The 20,395-nt window shown below is 44.5% G+C and overlaps 1 protein-coding gene and 1 long non-coding RNA gene across 2 annotated transcripts in view; one reads left to right on the top strand and one right to left on the bottom strand.

Moving 5' to 3' along the window:
• Positions 1-2,971: 2,971 nt before the first annotated feature.
• On the bottom strand, positions 2,972-8,684 carry LOC149523846 (uncharacterized). The gene is made up of 2 exons (XR_016350338.1): positions 7,253-8,684; positions 2,972-7,204 (listed from the first exon to the last, which is right to left on the bottom strand). It is a non-coding gene; the product is annotated as an uncharacterized LOC149523846 (long non-coding RNA).
• A 7,845-nt stretch (positions 8,685-16,529) lies between these two features.
• Positions 16,530-20,395, top strand: part of VWA5B2 (von Willebrand factor A domain containing 5B2) — a 47,796-nt gene continuing 43,930 nt past the window's right edge. The window contains exon 1 of the mRNA XM_025179191.3: positions 16,530-16,726. The gene's annotated coding sequence lies outside the window, so the exon portion shown is untranslated. The remainder of the gene's footprint in view (positions 16,727-20,395) is intronic.

Consider the following 20,395-nt stretch of genomic DNA (forward strand, 5'->3'; position numbering starts at 1 on the left):
GCTCTCTACACCTCCAGATGAAGACTTCCTGGAGGACCTAATGGACCTATTGCCTAGTATAGTGGCTGAATCATTCAGTTTAATCATTCTGGTGACTGTTATCCTACACCTAGACAATACCAAATACAGGTTGAACCTCTCTAGTGTGGCATCCTTGGGTACTGACGGGGGCTGAACCAGAGAATTTGCTGGACCATGGGAGGTCAATATTGAAGCAAGTGTGTGTCTATTTTTATTTTGCTGAGGTGAATACATGGAACAATGCTTGCAGTGCTGCTTAATAATGTATGACTGTACTGATACACCCTATATAAGCCTATGCCTAGTCAAGGCTTATCAGCTCTCTTCATAACAAAGTGTTAGTGATGCTACACAATTTTACTGTATTGGCACAAGGAAATGAGTAGATAAAGCATAAAAAGCATGCTTATGCTTAGCGGCATTACCAACATGTTCACTGCTTGCTGGGCTCTTAGAGCTAAATAATAGCACAGAACACTGAGAGCCAGGACTGTAAGCAAACTTTACAGGACCACGGGAAACTTGACCACACCCATGATAAGCAGACATCTGGCTAACTAAAATCATGCCAGACCACAGATGTTGCCGGACTAAAGAGTGCCAGACAAGAGAAGATTGATCTGTACCTGATAATATCTGAATTCCTCAATTGCATGGAATCCATACAGTATCTGGACCCAAACCTTCAGCTGGGTGCACTCTAGGTCGGATCTTCATCCTGGTAGGTATTATGGATGTCATTGCCTCATCCTAAGCAAAGATCATAATCATCCCTTTATGTCACTAGGGAAGTGAAAGAAAAATCCACTTTACTTACAAAAAGTTTTGGAATTCATTAAGTTTTCAGCTTACCCTAGGAAGGGTTAAACCAACTAACTGCAAAGTAAAGGTGGTGATGAACTAGAAAGATGGTATCACCTCCTGATTACTGCTGTAAGAATTATTGCCCCAATATGCCCTCAAGATGACCAAAATTACCATGGTTCACCAACAGATTGCATCAGGTGAAGAACATGGACAAAAGGATAGAACACCTATTCCAGATCCATTGACCAACAGCAGAAAGACTTCCTGCAGGGTCATGTCACTGCAGCAATAAGGGGAACCAGAATTTCAAAAAGCGCTGATGCCAAAGCTGTTCCACAGAATGAACTGGCTAATTGACTTGGACTTCATCATTGAGACATCAGACACATAAGCCTCAACTGCACGGTCTTCTCCTACTTTTTAGAAAAGATCAACTGTGAATACATGAGGCAGAATTCCTAGCAGTAGACCAGATGATCAATGTTTGTCTCACCTCCCATGATACACAACGAAGCACTGCAACCCCTTAGAAACACTCAACTTACCACCAATTAAACTGATCCCTGAGCTTCTGGCTGATGAAAACAGCAAAGAACAACTGTGTCTGTTGTGAAAACAATGCATTCTCTAGAAATGCAAAGTCTCTGAAAAATGCAAAGCTAACTCAGTCATTAAAAAAGATGACACTCAGTGTAGATTATCTCTCCAACTGGTGCCCCATCTTCAGCCACTAATTCCTAAGCAAAATCATCAAGAAAATACTGACAAATATGCGCTAACATTATGTGATCTCTGTCAATATCCTGGGTGCTTTGCAAATGGCCTCAGACAGGACCCAATGCAAAGAGTGCATATTATGTAAAATGTCAGCCTCCTCACTGCAGTGAATGTAGGCCACGTCTCTGTGTGTATTCTACTTACTCTCTGCAGCTTTCAACACAGTTGAACACAAGGTGCTGATGACTTGCCTATTTGATGTAGTTAGAGTCAATTGGTGCAGCAGTACAATACCGCCAATCTTCCTTCTTCAGCATGACCCAGACTTCTGTGTTAGACAACTGGTCACGGAGCCTTTGTGTGCAGAGTCCCACAGGGATTCATCCTGCCCCCATTCCTCTTCAATATCTACATTAGTCTACTTGGAGAGATGGTGAGGTGGAATGGATTCTGCTGCCAACAATATACCAGTGACACTTGGCTGTACATTTAATTTTCTGCAGACGCAGTCATTGCCATCACAAGGATATTGTGATGTTTACAGTAGATTAGGACCTGGGTGGAGAGCAGTTGGTACAAACTATCCAGGTGAGACCATAGTAATGTCTGAAAAGGTAAAATGCACAGAGGAACAAGCGGGAACCCTATCCTCCCCTTATATAAAATGTTTCCCTACACTGTCTGTCAATTATTACAAATCCTCAGGATCATGTTCAACTAGAAAGTTTTGTCTCTTCCTCCATGTCCTGATTCAGATGTTGTCACTTCTGTGCTGGGATATCATAATTTACTATCTTTGGGGGTGAAAACGAAAGCAATACTGAGAACCCCAGCTTATGCCAAATGTGACTAGTCAACTCCTTAACACAGGGGTGGGCAATAATTTTAGAAGGGAGGCCACTTAATAAGTTTTTGAAGTGGCCCTGGGCAGCTCTGGAAGGGGTGGGGCCTCAAGTGGAAGAGATGAGATCAGGACACTTTCCTGTTCCTCCGCTCACAGACCCGGATTGGCCTGGGGGTGGGGGAGTGGCAGGGTGTTTGCGGGTCAGTTCAACCTACTTGGCAGGCCAGATTTGGCCCATGGAGGCTGTCTTGCCCACCCCTGCCTTAACAGGATGGATTGCCATGAGCACATGATCCTCATGTGGAAGCTGTAGAAACCATTTTCATATTTAGCTAGAAGCCATCTTGTATATCAGAAACCATTTCAGCTTTTCTCTCAAGCACGTAGACCAGAGTGAACTTTCTGTCACCCCGTGAGAAGAGGCCTACAGGATGGGCTATTGGTATGTGTTAATTGGGCTGGTTGGGACAGGAGATGTACTCCCTCGCACCTGTCCGCCATCTTGTTGATAAGGCTTTGTTTTTCCAAATTTAATTGAGGATTTCTGTAATTGGATGCCCTGACGTCAGACTGTTTGGTTAAGGGTATAAAGATACTAGGATTGATTGTATTAGCAGCTTTACTGGGTCTGGCTCTGCTGTGACCACGTTTGGCTCATGCTGTGCTTTATTAATTAATAAAGCTGCTTGTTAGCTGCCTAAACACAGAGGAGCGTGTTTTTGCTTCGACAATTTGGAGGTTCCACCGAGATTCCTAACGCGCCACTTGCCCGTATGGATGGACCGGCACTCCACTTCCAAACCTCTCAGAGCGCTCAAGAGAAGGTAAAGGGGATACCTGTTACGAAATCTCCTGGTTGAGGGCTTGGGATTTGGAGTGACGGCCGGCCATCGGGGTAAGGGGAGCTACGGAATTCAATTTTGTGGAGCGGCTAACATTTTTGTCTGTCTGTGTCTGTCTTTGTCTATTAGGCCTGTCTTATGTGTCACAGTTCCAAAAGGGCACACCGGTGTCTCTAGTGAGGCAGCCATGCGCTGGACCCTCTGTGTTCGGACGCTAAAAGCTGGTGTGGTGCCATTACTCTCTCTCGGCACACGGAACTGTGGGGAAGCTTTGTTGTCTCTCTCTGTTATTTGTGGGCGTAGTACTGACCTCTGAGGCTAACCCCAGGCCATAGTGCCCCATTCCGCCAGGCTGTCTCCAGGCGCCAGGACGTGGTGTTCTGCCGGGCTGGGGCAGGTGCCGGAAACCCCTGCGAGGCAGGTGGACCTTGAGTCCAGTGCTTCGCAACAAAAAGGGGGGGGACCAGTGCGAGCAGGTGAATTCTTGATTCGGTGACTCGCAGAGCGAGCAGGCGGATCCTGATTCAGTGACTCGCAGAGCAAGCAGGCGAATCCTGTTTCGGTGACTTGCAGAGCAAGCAGGCGAATTCTGATTCGGTGACTCGCAGAGCGAGCAGGCGGATCCTGATTCGGTGACTCGCAGAGCGAGCAGGCGGATCCTGATTCGGTGACTTGCAGAATATGGTGTAAGCAGGCGGACTTTAGTTCGGTGTCTTACAGAATTAAGCGCGCGCAGGAAATGGGGATAGGTCAGTCTACAGGAATTCCAGTGCCTTTATGTTAAGTGTTTTCTGGTATAGGATCCTAATGAAGTCTGATATTAAGTGCCGGGTGTCTTAGGGCAGCGTCACTTAATAGAAACCCATGGGAACTAGACAAATAAAGATGCAGCTAAATGTGGAAACTATAGGAAAAATGTGAAAAAGGAGAAAAAAATGTGTGTGGAAAATGAGTATGAATGTAATGAGTGAAGAATGAATGCCGTTGCATAGGTCTGAGACTTGAGCTGATCCCAGCTGCACCAGGGCTCTCCCACGAGGGAGCTCTGAACGCAAGGGGGGGGGGGGTCAGCTGAACCTCGAGACTCAGCGGATATGTGAGGGAGTGACGACTCCCCTTATTTCATGAGCTGCTAAGGTCTGACACTCTAGACCCGGCAGACTCTTTCTTTGGAGTGTGTAAAGTTAGTTTAAGTGGGGGTTAGTCTAAACACCCCCCCACTCTGCCGAAAGGCACCCCTGTGTACTACATGTACGTGCATAATGGTCCAAGGACCTGTAAGCATTTAACAAATTGGAAAAGAGGAAAAATTAAAGCTATGAGGGATGAAAGTAAAGCTCAGAAAAGCAAAAATCCACCCTGCAGTAAGATAGGTAACTTAAAAGTTGCTGCAGCACCTCTGTGCCAAAATAATACATAAGAAGTGGAAAAAAAAAAAGAAAATAAAATTCTCAGTTGGCACACCCATATCAACCAAGCTTAGGGGGAAAATCTGGCACAACATCACCCCTCTATCCCTCTTTATAACGCATACACAGATAGAGAGGAAACATGAAAAATAACTGAAAGGAATTAGCTCTTCCCTTTGAAAACACGGGCTCCTGTAACAAACTTGCCCGATCCAAAGCAAAACACAAAGTTTAAAATAAGTTTAATAGTTTAAAGAAAGTGTTCCTCCAAATCCTAAAGGGGAGGAAAAAAACAAACAAACCTGCTTTAAGAAATGACTCGTTTCTTGCAGCCTCTTCTAATCATCTCAGCAATGAAACAGTCAAGTTAAACATTTGGCTACAGATACTTTGTTAAAATCTATTAAAGAGAAAATAAGGAATTCTACTGAAACTTAATTGGTTAACCGCATAAAAGAATAGAATCTATACATTGTAAATTTGTAAAACCTGCACCCTAAGAGTTAAATGTGTCTTCCAAGGAACCTAATTATTGTTTAAAAAAAAAATCCAAGCCCAGAAACTTCACAGTGTTTCTGTTCAAGGCTGAGCTGATAGCACCTTTGGCTTGCTTTCAGATCCAAGGTTGTGTGTGTCTGCAAACTGCCTGTCTGTTCTGGAAGGGGGGGGAGCACTGTCCCCCATAAGTAAGTCTGTAACATTGCATGTGATTCTTTTCAGGAAAGAAAAACCTTTTGCTTGCTGGAATAGTAACTAGCAAGCACCTTGTTCTAAGAGTTTCTGTAGCAGTAAATAAAATAAGCCTGGTCTGCAGTACAAGAGAAAAACTGAGGCATGCCACTGATAAGGAAAGCTAGCAGCTCAGAGGTAATTCAAGAGAGTGGAAGGTCACGAGTACCGATGAAGCTCTCTTGTTCTCAGAAAGTTATAGCTCACTCACCCATAGAAGTGGTAAGGAACTAGATGTAACTAGTTCCCCTAGCAGATCTTAGGCAGTATTTTAAGTTATAATGGGCCACCCCGACGGGGGTAGAAATGTTTTCTTTGTCTTTCAGATCATCAAGAAGCGCTAATATCATATGAAAATTAACCGATGGAAAAAAAAAAAACCCATGGTTCTGTGTCATGACATAAGTTTGTGTTCTGTTCAGATTTGTCTTGTGTGTGTCTTAATTGTGATATATGTATTTCAAATGTTGTGTGTACAATATTGTTGTTTTAATGAAAGAATAATTTAAGTCCCTTGAATAATCTTAACATTGTGCTTTATATAAATGGTTCTTGCCTTTATAATTTTAGTAGAGTTTTAGTAGCAGGCTATGCAGTTTGTACTGTCTAGAATGTAGTGAAATCTGCTCCTCTACCTGCTGTTTTTCCCTTCTCTCCTACCATCGCCAGCTCCTACGCCGTCTCTTTCAGAACTGGCCCTCCTGCGAAACCAAGCCCCAGAATCAGAAAAGCAGGAGTGGAGACTGGCAGGGTGCACCTTGCACCCAGACCACTTGTGGTGCAGCTCTGATGGCCACATTGTTGCCCCAGTGGTCTTGCTACCTCACCTTGCCCCCGTGCTCCCTAGATTGTCGCACGTTGGCAAAAGGGGGGGATGGTAGCAATCCTAAAACAAAATTGGTTTGCTCCCAAATTCTCCCAAGCAGCCAAAGATTACTGTCTGGCTTGCCCTGTCTGCCAAGCCCACAACGTGGGTAAACCTGTAAAGACAGTTTCGGCAACCAGACCTCCGCCTTTGGGACCATTTCTGAATTTACAAATGGACTTTATTCAATTGCTTAAATGTCAATCTTTTAAATAATGTGCTGGTTATTGTTTGCTTGTTTTTGGGATGGGTAGAAGCTTATCCCTGAAGGAAACATGATGACATCACAGTAGCTAAGAAACTTCTAAATTATTACATCCCATCATGGGGAATACACCTTGTGATCTCCGGTGATAAAGGTACCCACTTTACTGGGCAAATTGTTCAAAAAAAAAACTAGAAAAGTACTACTCTCCCAGACAAGCACTGCACTGTGCACGACACCTGGAGAGCGCAGAAACAGTAAAAAGATGAAACAGGATTTTAAAGAACGAACTTGCTAAAATATGTGAGAACTCTGGCTTAACATAGATAGTAGCACTCCAGATTGCCCTAATGAGCATGAGAGCCACTCTTAATCAGAAAACTGGACTCAGTCCACATGAAATTGCATGTGGCCAACCTATGAGACTGTTAAGCAGCCCAGAAATTGACCTGGCTGATGCCACACTCGTTAAAAGAAGCATAGTCAAGTATTGCCAGGAACTTATGAGGTGTGTACAGTCTTATCATTCACAGGTTAAGGCCCCAACTGAGCTGTGCCTTAAACTACAACCAAGAAACTGGGTTTGCGTGAAAGTTCACCAGCGGAAGACTGCCCTGGAACCCAGGTGAAAGTGTCCCTACCAAATCCTTCTGACCACCCATACTGCTGTAAAGTGCGAAGGATTGCCCACCTGGATTCACGCATCCCACTGCAAACCCGTTCCAGTCCCTACAGAGGTTGTCCCCAACAAGGAGCACCGCAGACCTGGTACAGGAGACCCAGGTCCAGAAGCAGATGGGAATCACCACAGACCTGGTACCAGAAACCCAGGTCCAGAAGTAGACGAGGATCAGCACAGGCTTGGTACCGGCAATCCAGGCCCAGAAGCAGACGAGCCTGAGAGACCAAGGCTAAGGTACCAGCTGCGGCCCAAAAGAACCTGCCAGCGATAGGTGAAGCAAACTACGAAGTCCTGAAGAACAGCCAGCATGAGGCTGGACAAACAATTCATGTTAAGCTTATGCTTAATCTTGTTTTTAATATTTAGTAGTTATAACCTATATGGTTCAAATGTGTTTATGCTTTTAATGAACCAAGTTTCCCAAGAATTTAATTCTACAGGTTGCTGGATATGTGCTCACAGTCCAGTACATTCAGAAGGAGGCATCCCAATAATTCCAGTCCCACTAAACATCACTCAAATGAATGGCACACTGTTTAGTAAACTAAGCCAAATGATACTTGGCAGGATAAAGAGTTTACTAACCCAGGGTATATCCGCCTAGCCTTGACCCCAATTGGAAAGTACTGCTAGACATGTAACGGTTCAGGAGCCAGGGTGAGGAAAAGCCAAACCGAATGGCCCTAGACTATGTCCTAGCTAGTAAGAGCGGGGTTTGTGCCTTAGTAAGAAGAAAATGCTGTGGGTATATTTCTGACACCAGCAAAGAAGTAAAGGAAGATGCCTCAGAAATTAAAAGAACTGTGAAACGCCTAAGGCAGGGGGAACACTGGACCCTCTGGGATTGGTTGGGAGGCTGGTTTGGACATGTGGGAACTTGGATTTTGCAAAGAGTAGTTTTAGTATTGGCTATATTCTTTTGTGCTTATTGCTGTTTCTTGTTAATCAAATGCTGTATTTCTTGTATTCTAGAAAACACAAGATAGACCCTTACCAAAGGGAATGTGGAACTCATGATGTTAAAATAGGATGAGCAGAGAAAGGAACAAGAAATGTACATAAATACTTTAATGGAAAATGGAGGTATAAAATGGTTTCAAGGTTAGCCTTTAAAAGGCTAAAAGGGGGGAGTTGTGGAAGCTGTAGAAACCATTTTCATATTTAGCTAGAAGCCATCTTGTATATCAGAAACCATTTCAGCTTTTCTCTCAAGCACGTAGACCAGAGTGAACTTTCTGTCACCCCGTGAGAAGAGGCCTACAGGATGGGCTATTGGTATGTGTTAATTGGGCTGGTTGGGACAGGAGATGTACTCCCTCGCACCTGTCCGCCATCTTGTTGATAAGGCTTTGTTTTTCCAAATTTAATTGAGGATTTCTGTAATTGGATGCCCTGACGTCAGACTGTTTGGTTAAGGGTATAAAGATACTAGGATTGATTGTATTAGCAGCTTTACTGGGTCTGGCTCTGCTGTGACCACGTTTGGCTCATGCTGTGCTTTATTAATTAATAAAGCTGCTTGTTAGCTGCCTAAACACAGAGGAGCGTGTTTTTGCTTCGACACTCATCCTCTGTTCCCTCTGCATCCCAGTCTGCTTCCAATGATAATTCAGCTTGAAGTATTGATGCTGATCTTCTGGACCATCAGTAGATGAGGACCTGCATATATTTCTGATCACATGCCCATCTGTGACCTACTACATCAGATGTCTTCTTTTGGGACAATTCAGTTCACAAAGCCCAGGACTAACAATGTCTGAGCTGAGGATAAAGGTCTAGATCCTGACTCCCATTTCATTCTGATTTGCACTGCTTAGACCCGTGGTCCCCAACGCGGTGCCCGCGGGCGCCATGGCGCCCGCCGGGGGATTTCTGGGCGCCCGCTGAAACATCTGGGCTGGCCCCGCCCCCGGCGTGCGGCACATGCATGGTGCCGGCTCCAGGCGCGGGACGCACGGGCGGCCCCTCCCCTGGGCGCGCGGCACATGCGCAGGGCCGGCCCGGGGCGCGTGGGCGGCCCCAGCCCCGGCCCCAGGGCACATGTGTGGTGCCGGCCTGGGGCGCGTGGCTCGTGGGCGGCCCCGGGCGCGCGGCCCATGCGCGGTGCCGGCCCGGGGTGCGTTGCCGGCCCCTACCCCGGGCACGTGGCACATGCGCAGTGCCACCCCCGGGCGCGCGGCTCCTGGGTGGCCCAGCCCCCGGGCGCGCGGCTCGTGCGTGGCCCTGCCCCCAGGCGCCCGGCAGCCACGCAACATTGGGGACCACTGGCTTAGACCTTACAAAGCTGATGGAAAAACCAGGTTAACTGGCCGTTTGGGGCTCAGAGGAGTAGCCATGTTAGTCTGTAACTTTAAAACAATGAGTAGTCCTGTGGCGCCTTAGGGTGTGCCTACACATCAAAGTTATTTCAGAATAACGACTGTTATTCCGAAATAACTATGCGAGCAGCCACACAGCAATTCCATTATTTTGAAATAATTTTGAAATAATAGATGGCTTATTCCGACTTCTGTCACCCTCATTCTATGAAGAATAACACACATTTCAGAACAGGGGCTGTGTAGACGCTCCACTTCTGCTATTTCGAAATAGTCCCTCACCAGGGCTATTCTAAGTTATTCCTCCTGGTGCTCTAAATCAAGATAGCACATCTACATTAGGGAAGCCAGCCTCGGATTAATTTTGAGGCTTCCCTGCGGTGTAGAAGTGCTATTTTGAAATAAGCTATTTTGGAATAACTATTCCGGAATAGTTTATTCTGAAATAACTGTGCAGTATAGACATAGCCGATAAGATTAACAAAAATATATAGTATCATGAGCTTTTGTGTGTAAGACCCACTTTGTCAGTCAATTGGGGATTCCCCAGAGTAAGGAAATCCAAAGGTGGCCCAGAACTGGTGTAGTCACTTGAGGATATTGGCAGGATTGGTCCATAAATTGGTAAAATTACTTTTCATTCAGCATTATTAGTAAAAAAAATGATGCCACACTCCTGTGGGACCATTGCTCTTTCTATCCCTTTTTGCATTAATATTTGTGGTTTTGTGCTTGCAGTTACTTAATTTGGACCTTCAGTAAGTGTGCAAATTAGGAACACAAATGTGGATATAAATTGTTTTACAATCAAGCTGTTAGATTTAACACCCCATTAACAGAGGCATTTCATATCTGAGTAGCTTCAGGAAAACATTACTGAAACCAGTCTCTCTCTCTCTCTTTCTCTCTCTCTCTCTCTCTCGCTCATTTTTTGTGATAGCCTCAGAAGGCCTCAGTCATAATCTTATGCTGTACACAATGAAACTGCATTGGGAGACGCCCTGTTGAGGAAGTTTACATTTGGGTCACATTTGAAAATTTTTCTTAGAATCTGTAAGGGCTAGAAACATACTTAAAAAATGTATAGCCTGCATTTTGCTTCCTCTGAATCTGCTCTGAAGACCAGATAAAGATCTCAGACACCTGGGATTTTGACACTACTGCTGTAGGGGGTGGCATATGACAATATATATACTGTACAGAGGGATGGGAGATATATACTCCAGTATATACCATGTACTATGAAGGTTAGTATATTGCAGTATATGTACTTCAGGAGTTGCATATATGGGTTAGCATACATATACTACATGGTCAAGGGAGAAAATGTAGCAGTATATTAATAGGTCAGGGAAGTAGCAGCATATTGTAGTATATGTGCTATAGGTCTTACCATACATGTTCTATGGGAGCGAGGGAGAATCATTTGGCAGAATATATAGCATAGGAAACGAGGACTGTTTCTGCACTCTGTTTTCTGTATGGCTTGGGGATGTGGGAGAGCCCAGAATACCAAATGGGTAGCTGGGTTTGCTAATGTGAGAAATAAATGATTTTGTTTCACTCTAATACAGTAGGGTTGTGCCACTGGGTTCCAGGGGCAGAAGAAATGCATTTTCATCAGAGATGTAAACTGACAAAATCTGCTTCTTTTGGCACAGTGAGCAGAATCCTCAGCTGACGGCCAATCGGATGAAAAGAGCACCATGTATGTAACAGATCAAAGTCAAGGACAATCCCCCGCTTGTTGTCCCAGGAGGGAGGGCAAGGAAAGGCTGAGCTGTGCCCAAGGATCCTGACCCACCTTTAGTGCCTGTGTTGCTATTCACCCATGTGTTTTGTTTCTTTCCCATTATCTACATCTTGATATCTGTTCAGCTCTGGATAAGTGATGACGACAATAGTGGACTGTGTATTATGAAAAAGGATATTATGTATTGTGTATGATTCCTATAAAGAGATAGGTATCAGCAAGGTCGCATGATGACTTTTGTGGGCTCTAGGCACTTTTGCCTTCGTGAGCCCCTTCCTCTAGAAAAAAAATTATAAAAAATTATATTTTATGACTACGTTGGTATAAAGACGAATATAATCCAGGCTGGATTATATTCGTCTTTATACTAATGCAGTCGAAGTATGTATCTCGCTTATTGCAAGAAGTAAACTGTGCTGAGGCTAAGTGGGCCTCCTATCCGCCATCATTCAGCTGGCGCCTATGGCCAAGGCCATATTGCCCCTACAGTTTACAGTCACTAAGCTTCTCACTATAGTACAAAATAATAGTGCCTATATCAAAGTGTTCTCCGTTTTGATTACTTAAAAGGTATGTATTATAAGTAATTTCATCAGTAAGTTATCATCTGTTTAGGTTAGGGATTACCTTATATAAATAATTTATTAATTTTGCAAATACAGGATTGTTATTCACTAAATACGTGTGAATAAATTTGAATGGTATGAAGTGCGCATGTATATTTTATCATGTCTATATTGTGTGCTTAATTATAACATTTGAAAAAAACGGTTACATCTCAAATATATTCACCTTATTTCAGAATTGATGATAAGTAGTTCCATAAAATTATTATATGTATAGATGTGCAAGAAATTATTCAGTAAAAGTGCAAAAGTGTATTACTGAGGGAAATTCCATTATGGTGTAATATCCGATTGTCGAGTTGAGCTCTAACTTTCGATTTGAATTATTGCAATTAATAATATAATATAAACAATTAAATTTTTAAATACTGTGATTTTTTTTGTATTTTAATAAACATTTTTGTGGGCCCTAAAAGTTTCATGGGCACAAGGTACTTATGCCTTTGTGGGCCCCTCCCACCATAATAATATCAATATTATAAATTATTTTTGATATAACTTTAAATACTTCAACTTTTTTTTTCTGTTTTAGGCAAAATTTAATAGATTTTCGTGGGCCCTAAAAGTTTCATTTTTTTCTGATGTGAGAAAAAAATCAAAACATTTTTTTTGACCCTAAAAGTTCATTTTTTTTCTTCTGATTTTAAAAGAAATTAAAACATTTTCGTGGGCCCCTAAAAGTATCGTGGGTCCTAGGCACTGTGCCTACTGTGCCTAATGGATAAGTTGGCCCTGGGTATCAGCTTAGGCAGGGCTATAACATTAGTAACAGAGAGGCCCATAGAATTAGAGTTCACTATAGAAAATTATCCAAAACTTTACCTGCTTTTACTGACCCTAATTGGAATAGACATTTCTAGCCCTTCCTGACTGCTGGAATCTCAGACTGGGTCGTTTCCTGCAAGATTTGTTCTTTTTACACTCCTAGTTTGAACCCTGGCATCTCCTGAGATGATTAAAGGAGTTGGGGGTATGGCTGAGGTCTATAAAGTCAGGAAAGGTGTGGAGAAAGTGAACAGGGAAGTCTCAAAGGGGTAGCCATGTTAGTTTGTAAGTTTAAAAAACAATTAGTAGTCTTGTGGCCCCGTAGAGACTAACCAAAATATATAGAATCATGAGCTTTCATGGGCAAAACCCACTTCATTAGATGAATTGGAGTGGAAATAACAGAAACCATGACCTATCTATAACAGCAGGCAAAGTACCTGTCAGTTGTAGGACCCGTGTTAATGAAGCTGATTGAATGGGGTGGATGTGTCCCATACATAGCTTTTGTTGTAGAAATGCAGATGTTAAAGGCAGGAGAGATTGGCTGTGTAATGCACCAGCCAGTTAATAACAAATAGTCCTGTGACTCCTTAAGAAACTAACCAAAATATATTTGACTCCAATTCATCTGAAGAAGTGGGTTTTACCCACAAAAGCTCATGATTCTGTACATTTTGGTTAGTCTCTAAGGCTATGGTCTACACTACCAAGTTATTTCAAAGTAAGCTATTTTGAAATAATAACTCCCAAAATAACTATTTTGAAATAAGCTTATGCCTCTCACAAGCAGGAGTTATTATTTCAACGTAACAAGCCCATTATTTCGAAATAACGGGTTGGGTAGTGTGGACGCTCACCTTGTTATTTTGAAATAAGGGGATTTATTTCAAAATAACTCCCCAGTGTAGACCCACCCTAAGGTGCCATAGGACTACTCATTGTTTTTAAAGTTACAGACTAACACAGCTACCCCTCTGAGATTTTTTAACAACCGGTTAACGTCTTTATTTAAGCCCAGGGTAACAGTGTCAAATCTGTAGATAAATTCCAGTTCTGCAGACTTTCTCTGTAATTGGTTAGTGAAATTCCTTTGTAGAATAGCTATGTTTTAAATCCACGACTGACTGAGTGACCAGGCAGGTTTAAATGTTTGCCTACAGGTTTATGTTTGTTACCATTTCTGATGTCTAATTTGTGTCCATTTATTCTTTGTCACAGAGACTGTTATTTATCCCTTCATATCATACAAGAACTAGGGATCACCCAAAGAAATTAAAAGGCAACAAGTTTAAAACAAACAAAAAGAAGTACTTCTTGAAAACACGCAGTTAACCTGTGGAACTTCTTGTCATGGGATGTTGTGAAGGCCAAAACTATAACTGGGTTAAAAAAAAAAGACACATCCAGGAAGGACAGGTCCATCAATGGCTATAGCCAAGATGCCACCCCATGTTCTGGATGTCAATAAAAGTCTGACCAGAGCCATCCTGTCCATAGGATGGATTGGGGTGGTCACCCCAGGCCCTGTGTTTTGGGGGGGAGGCATGAGTCGCCTCATTTATCCTATGGATGGAATCCATGACAACTTCTTGGCATGGGGTGCCAGCAGGGGGTTGCCCTGGGCCCTATGCCTGGGGCATTGAGAGGACTTGCCCCAGGGCCCGTGCACCCCTAGAAATGGCCCTGCCTCTGCCTGCCAAAAGCTGGGAGTGGATGACTCTCAAAATTGCCCTATCTGTTCATTCCCTCTGTAAGTGCAAGGATAAGGCCTTTTTCTGTAGCCATATTGTAAGGGCGATAGCCATATTGGAAGGCCTAATGCCTATGGCTTTCGTCTGCAGCCAGATTGAAAGAGAAGCAGCCATTAGCTGAGAAGCAGGAAGTTACACCATCATATTCCATCTAAATTATATTAAAATAGTGCAATGTCAGGCTGTTAAGAAGAAGACTCTGTCCTAATGGCACTCCCTATCACCAGATAAAGAAACAAATCCTAAAATGATTACAGAAAACTTAGTCTGAATTCATTCTTTCTTGCAAACAACAATTTATCAATAATTGGGGATGTGAAATCCTCATTTCTCTATTGTTCTGTCATTATGGTCCCTATTGTTTGTCCATATGAGCTCTGTTTGGTTCTTTAATTTTGTCTGTCTGTTGTATAATTAATTTTGCTAGATGTAAATCCATTAAGGTGTTGGCATATGACTGATTAGAAATTCTGTTACAATATGTTAGGGTTGGTTAGTATAAACTGGGGTTCAACAGTTCTTTGGGAACCAGCTCTAGGACATACTGTAGCTTCAAGATCAGAGCTGCCAGACCTCAGCCTTGTGCCGTGACATCCTGCAGAAACTGGAATCTCCGATGGATCTTATCCTGACTGGCCAGCTAGAAAGGTTGATCTGTCTTACTGGGTAAGCACTGGATGCTTAGTGTGTGCATTCTGTTTTTGACGACTGTTAATAAATAAAATAGTCATTAAGTAGGATATTACTGTGTAAGGCTCTTTCAGTGGTAAAAGACCCTGCAAACCTGCAGAGTGTAACGTTATACTTCAACCCATGGAAGAGGGAGGGTGGATGTGTATTTGAGAAGGTTACGCCTGAGCCCTAGGAATGGGTAAAAGTGGGTGCCCCTATAGTATGAAAGTGACCGAGAATTTTGGGAAGATGACACTTCTGAAGCATCCGACACTAGCCCCTTTCAGATGATAGGGCAGAGGGCTAGATGAACCATTGGTCTGACCCAGTACAGGCATTCTTGTGATCTTATGGGTTTGGGTTCTTGCTAAAGATTGTGCCCTCCTGCTTACCTCTGGGCTGGATGAAAACAGGAAATGCAGAAGTTGACAAAAATTATTTAAAATGTCGAACGAAACTGCCAAATAAACTTTTGGAATTTGAGATTTGGGACACTAGAGTTTGTTGTCATTCTGTGCAATCCATTCCTAGTGCGAATGGTCAGTGGTGCAGCTTAGCTATAATGGGGATCTCGGTGGGAGCTGAGATTATGTGTTGCTACTTTGATAAGACTTGTCTGGATTCTTGCCTGTGTGAAGTGTGGGGCTGGTGTAGTTAGATAGACTTCAGCCAGTGGAGGTGAGGGATTTGATCTGGGTAGTAGGTTAGGGTGCATCTACACTGCATTCTAAACTCGAAATAAGACACGCAATTTGCGCTATGCAAATTGCATATCTTATTTTGATTCTTTTTCAAAATAGGCTATTTCAAAATTTGATGCATCTACACAGTGCCAAATTTCAAAATAACACATCCCTTAACCCTCGTGGAACAAGGTTTACAGGGATGCCGAAATAGTGCATCCAGTATATTTCACAATAGCGGACACGTGCAAAAGATGCAGGGTAGCTATTTTAGGAGACCTCTGATATCCCGAAATAGCCTTGTAGTGTAGATGTACCCTTACAGCATAATGCTGCTGAGATCATGAGCTGGGAAAGTTAGTAAATGAGTCCGGGTGGGACTGGGTACTCCAGTGTCTGAGATGGGTAAGAGCCATGGTGGTGCACACATGAGCAATGTGTCGGGATTTCACCTTCTCTGCCTATGGCATTTGTCCTGATACCTCTGACCTGGGCTTGCAGACAGGGATCAAAAGGATCAGGCTTGTCTCTGCTGTAATCTTCTTGTTGTGTGAGTAAGTCTGTAGCTCCCTACTGTTTTCCTGCTTGTCTCTCAAATACCTCTGGCAAGGTTCACCATTCCCCTGAGAAACAAGACAGCACATGCAGAGCAGGCTCCATGCCCTCCCCATTGCTGCCAGACCAGGGCGTATGGCCCTTTAATTAGGCTGAGCTTGGAGCTGCTCAGCTCCCTTACTTCTGGCACTGAGGAGGGAAGAGAGGTAGCTACAGTACTGAGAGAGCCAGTGCCAGAGAGAGAGAGAGTCTGCAGCAGGGAGAGGGAGAGGGAGAGGGAGAGGGAGAGACAGCAGGCTGGGGAGGGAACCAACCCATCATTCTCTTGAGCAAAAGAAGAGCTTGAAGGGCAGGAAAGACCAGGCTTCTGGTAAATGTCCCTGGCAGGACACCATCCAGAACCGGGACTGATTGAATTCCTCCTCCTTATGTGTTTCTAATTCTGAAGCTGGGACTGCAGACTGTGTGTCATCCTCCTGGTAAGTGCTTAACACTCAGTCCTGCCAGGCAACTTTGCAGGGCAAGACATGTGTGTATGGGGGTTTTGAACAAGGTCTGGTGGTGGAAAGATGGACATGAGACCTTTGCTTGATCAGGCTCCCTCCCTGTGGGGGTAAATTGTGGCCAGCAACCCCCTAAACTGGTGGGGGGGGGGGGCACACTTCTGCTTACTTGTGTTTTTCATGGCTAATGACCAGGAGACTAACTGCAGGTTGGTAATACATTTACTGAATTAGCAAGAAAGCAAGTGAACACAATGAAATAACCCTCCAGCCAAGGCTGCAGCATCGCAAACTGACCTGCCCTTAAGTATTTGACAAGTGTCGTTTTAATTATTTATAATACGCCATAGTATGTTCGCAAATCTTCCACGGTCTGTACTGTGCAAGTCCCTGATAACTGAGACATGTGGGAGCTTCTCCCTACGGCACGGCTTTGCCTCATCAGGCATTGCTGAGAAGTGGGGAGAGTATGCCCGGCTGTTTTAGGGTGTTTTTGCTAGGCGCTACGGAATTGGGGGCTCAGTGGCATGAGATGTAGCGGGTGTGCCGAAAAGAAAGTTTTCTCTGTTTCTTGGTATTTGATTATTGTTGTGAAGAATTGTAGTTTTTATAAGTGGCTTCAGGGAAGGCAGGGATTCCCTGCTCTAGCGTACCTACTATCCGTGCAGGGATGGAGGCTTTTAGCTTGTTTGACATCAGTTTGCATGAAAAAGGTGCTCAGGTGAGTTTCTTTTTGTGTTAAACTCCCCTAAGATTGAGTGGCTCGGTTGTGAAGAGGCACCATGAGCCAGACAGACTTTGGAGCATTTCCGTGGTTTCTGTCTGACAATTTGTTAATATGACAATTTTCCCTCCCCAGCTGAGCAATGTGTTTGGGAATAGATGGGGACTCCCATGGGTCGCAGCAGGAGACCCCATTTTTAATGTCCAATATGTGCATTAACTCGTGGGTGTGGGTGGCTTTGTCTTAGCGTACTAAGGGCTGCATTTCTTATTTTACCTTCCCTCTTTGCCAGTGGGAAGGGGTAGTGAATGCAAGCAGGAAAGCGTTGAGGTGGGGTAGAGAGCATTGTCAGTCACTGGTGGGGATTCTTTGAAATCTGGTGGCTGTTGTCTCAGTGCAGCACATCAAGGGTCAAGGATAATTCCTACTTAGCCTAATGTCCTTATCACAAGAAAATTCTCTTCCCCCCCTGCTACCTCACTATGCCTGTCTCCTCCCCCTTGTTCAGCCTTCAGCACGGTAAACTAGAATGCATATGCTCACTACTTGGGGGTGCCTTATAACTGTGGGCACAACACTTTTGTGTGTTCACCCACAGTTATCTGTGCTTTCCCTCTTGCCCTTGTTTTTCCTCAAAGTGTTGTGTTGCACTTGTGTGAGGTTGGTTTGACCCTGCTGTCAATGCCTTTATGCTTAGCCCTGGCCTGATGATTGGTGGATTTCCTAGGATACTGCCTGGTGCGTAGTAGGAAGGGGACTGATTTCCAGCATTGCTAGGGAAAGCAAGTCCTCCTTTATTTTCAGGTGAGTCAGTACGGTATGGATGGAGAGACAACCAGAGACAAGAAGACAAAGCTGAACAGTTTGGCCCAAATCCTCAAAGGTAAGTAGGTACCCTGCCCGACTTCCAGTGACATCAATGGAAATTAGACCCATAAATACTTTTGAGGACCTGGCTCGATGTGCAAACATTTGAACCTGGGTGGGGTAGAAACAGAATTCATTGTCAACAAGAGGATCCATTGCACCCATGCTAGACTTGGGGGCCCCCTATCCTGGGTTGTGAAGGAAGCACGTGCAACCAAATATCGGCACACAAGCTCAGAACTGTGGGATCCCCTCTGGTGGGTTAGCATAGCGTTTATCCTTCAGAATTTCAATTAAAAGACAACACCAATGAAAAGGGGACAGTAACTATTGGAAGAAAGTAGATAGGAGGGAAAACTCAGGAGTTGTTTCTTCAGGCATCGTTAATGGCAGGCGGTGCGGTGTTGTGGGAGGTGTCGTCTTTTGGTTGGGGAGTAAAGCCAAAGATCTGGCCACTGGTGTTCAGAAAAGATCCTGTGGCTGGTTTTGCATGAGTTGGGGTTTGACTGGCTAATGCCTAGCATGTGTGATTACATTCCATCTCCTCAAATCCCCTCTGCCCCCTGAGTTAGTTGGACACAGTATTCCAGTGGTCCTCAACCTTTTTGTGGCCAGTAGCACATTCATGTTTTCAGAAGAGTGTGGTGGGCGCCAACAATTTCCCAAGGCTTATTGATCCCCATCTGCAGCCTCTACCAGCTTGGCCTGGGCTGGCCCCTGCTTTCCTGAAAAACATCATATTTAATATGGTATAATACATGAATCCATAAGGTAAAATTACCTTTTTTATATGTCATAGGTATTCATTAAATTATTCTGCAATTATTCGGGCCCCCTTTGGAGAAAAAATAGAAAAAAGGTGTCAAATGCGCAAATTGAAGGCTATTTTCATATTAAATGTGAATTGGGTAAATTTGATAGAAAGTTAATTTAGTTGGATAATCTTTATTTTAATTATATTGTTTCAATTGTTTCTTTCAAGCCTTCTCTCAGCACCTCCCCCTTCCCCTTCTAGCTCCCAATGCCCTTACCCTCTCCTCTCCCAGCATCACCCTGTCCCCCCTCCCACTGACACCTCCCCTCCTGCCCTTTTCCTCATTGTCTCCACTTGGCCCCCTGGCATTTATCTCTCTTCTATGCTGTCCCTTGGTGCCTTCCCCTTTCTTCTCCTGACCTGCCCCCCTCCCCTCAGCACAAGCCCCTTCCTCTCCCAGCCCTCCCCCCAATTTTTCCCACACCCCCACCTGCTGCCTTCCAGTTTGAGTCTGTGATCGAGCCTGGCTTCAGCTGCTTCCGTGACCCCAGACCACGAACCGGGCCTAGAGCTGGGCCACGCGGTTTTGAAATTTAAAGTCCCAGGCCGTGATGTCATGGCACGCCGGGCGTCTCCCCTCTCAGCTATTGCATGGGTGTTTGAACACGCTGCACATGCGCTCCCTCGGATGTCTTGCGAACCTGGCATCTCCCCTCTCAGCTGTTGCACAGAAGGGGTGCGCGAGACAGTCGGAAGGAGCGCATGCCACCACGCAACAGCTGAGAGGGGAGACACTGGTTTGCAAGACATCCGAGGGAGCGCACGTGTGGCGAACATGCCGCGCAACAGCTGAGAGGGGAGACACCCAGTTTGCAAGACATCCAAGGGAGCACATGCATGGCGTGTTCGCCACGCATACGCTCCCTCAGATGTCTTGCAAACCAGCGTCTCCCCTCTCAGTGTGGCAGCATGCGCTTCCTCCGATAGTCTTGCGCACCCCACTTTGGAGACCACTGTTTTAGAACACCGGTGTAGGAGCATATAAATGCCCCGGCAGGCGTCATGGCGCCCACGGGCACCATGTTGGGAACCCCTGCAGTATTCTGTTCACAATATTCCTGTCCTAAAGTATTATGCATTGCCACTGGACATTGTTAAACTGTGGTTACATTCTTTCCAGGAGCGGGACTTATCACAGTGAGTTTAGGGATTTTCCTATATATCCCATAGCTGCTGAACCCCCGGCTTCCATTATATCTAGGGATGTTAACTGATAAGCATGAGGCTTACTAGTATGCTT

The sequence above is a fragment of the Pelodiscus sinensis genome, chromosome 10 (assembly GCF_052426305.1).
Source record: "Pelodiscus sinensis isolate ZL-2025 chromosome 10, ASM5242630v1, whole genome shotgun sequence".
Lineage (NCBI taxonomy): Eukaryota > Metazoa > Chordata > Testudines > Trionychidae > Pelodiscus > Pelodiscus sinensis.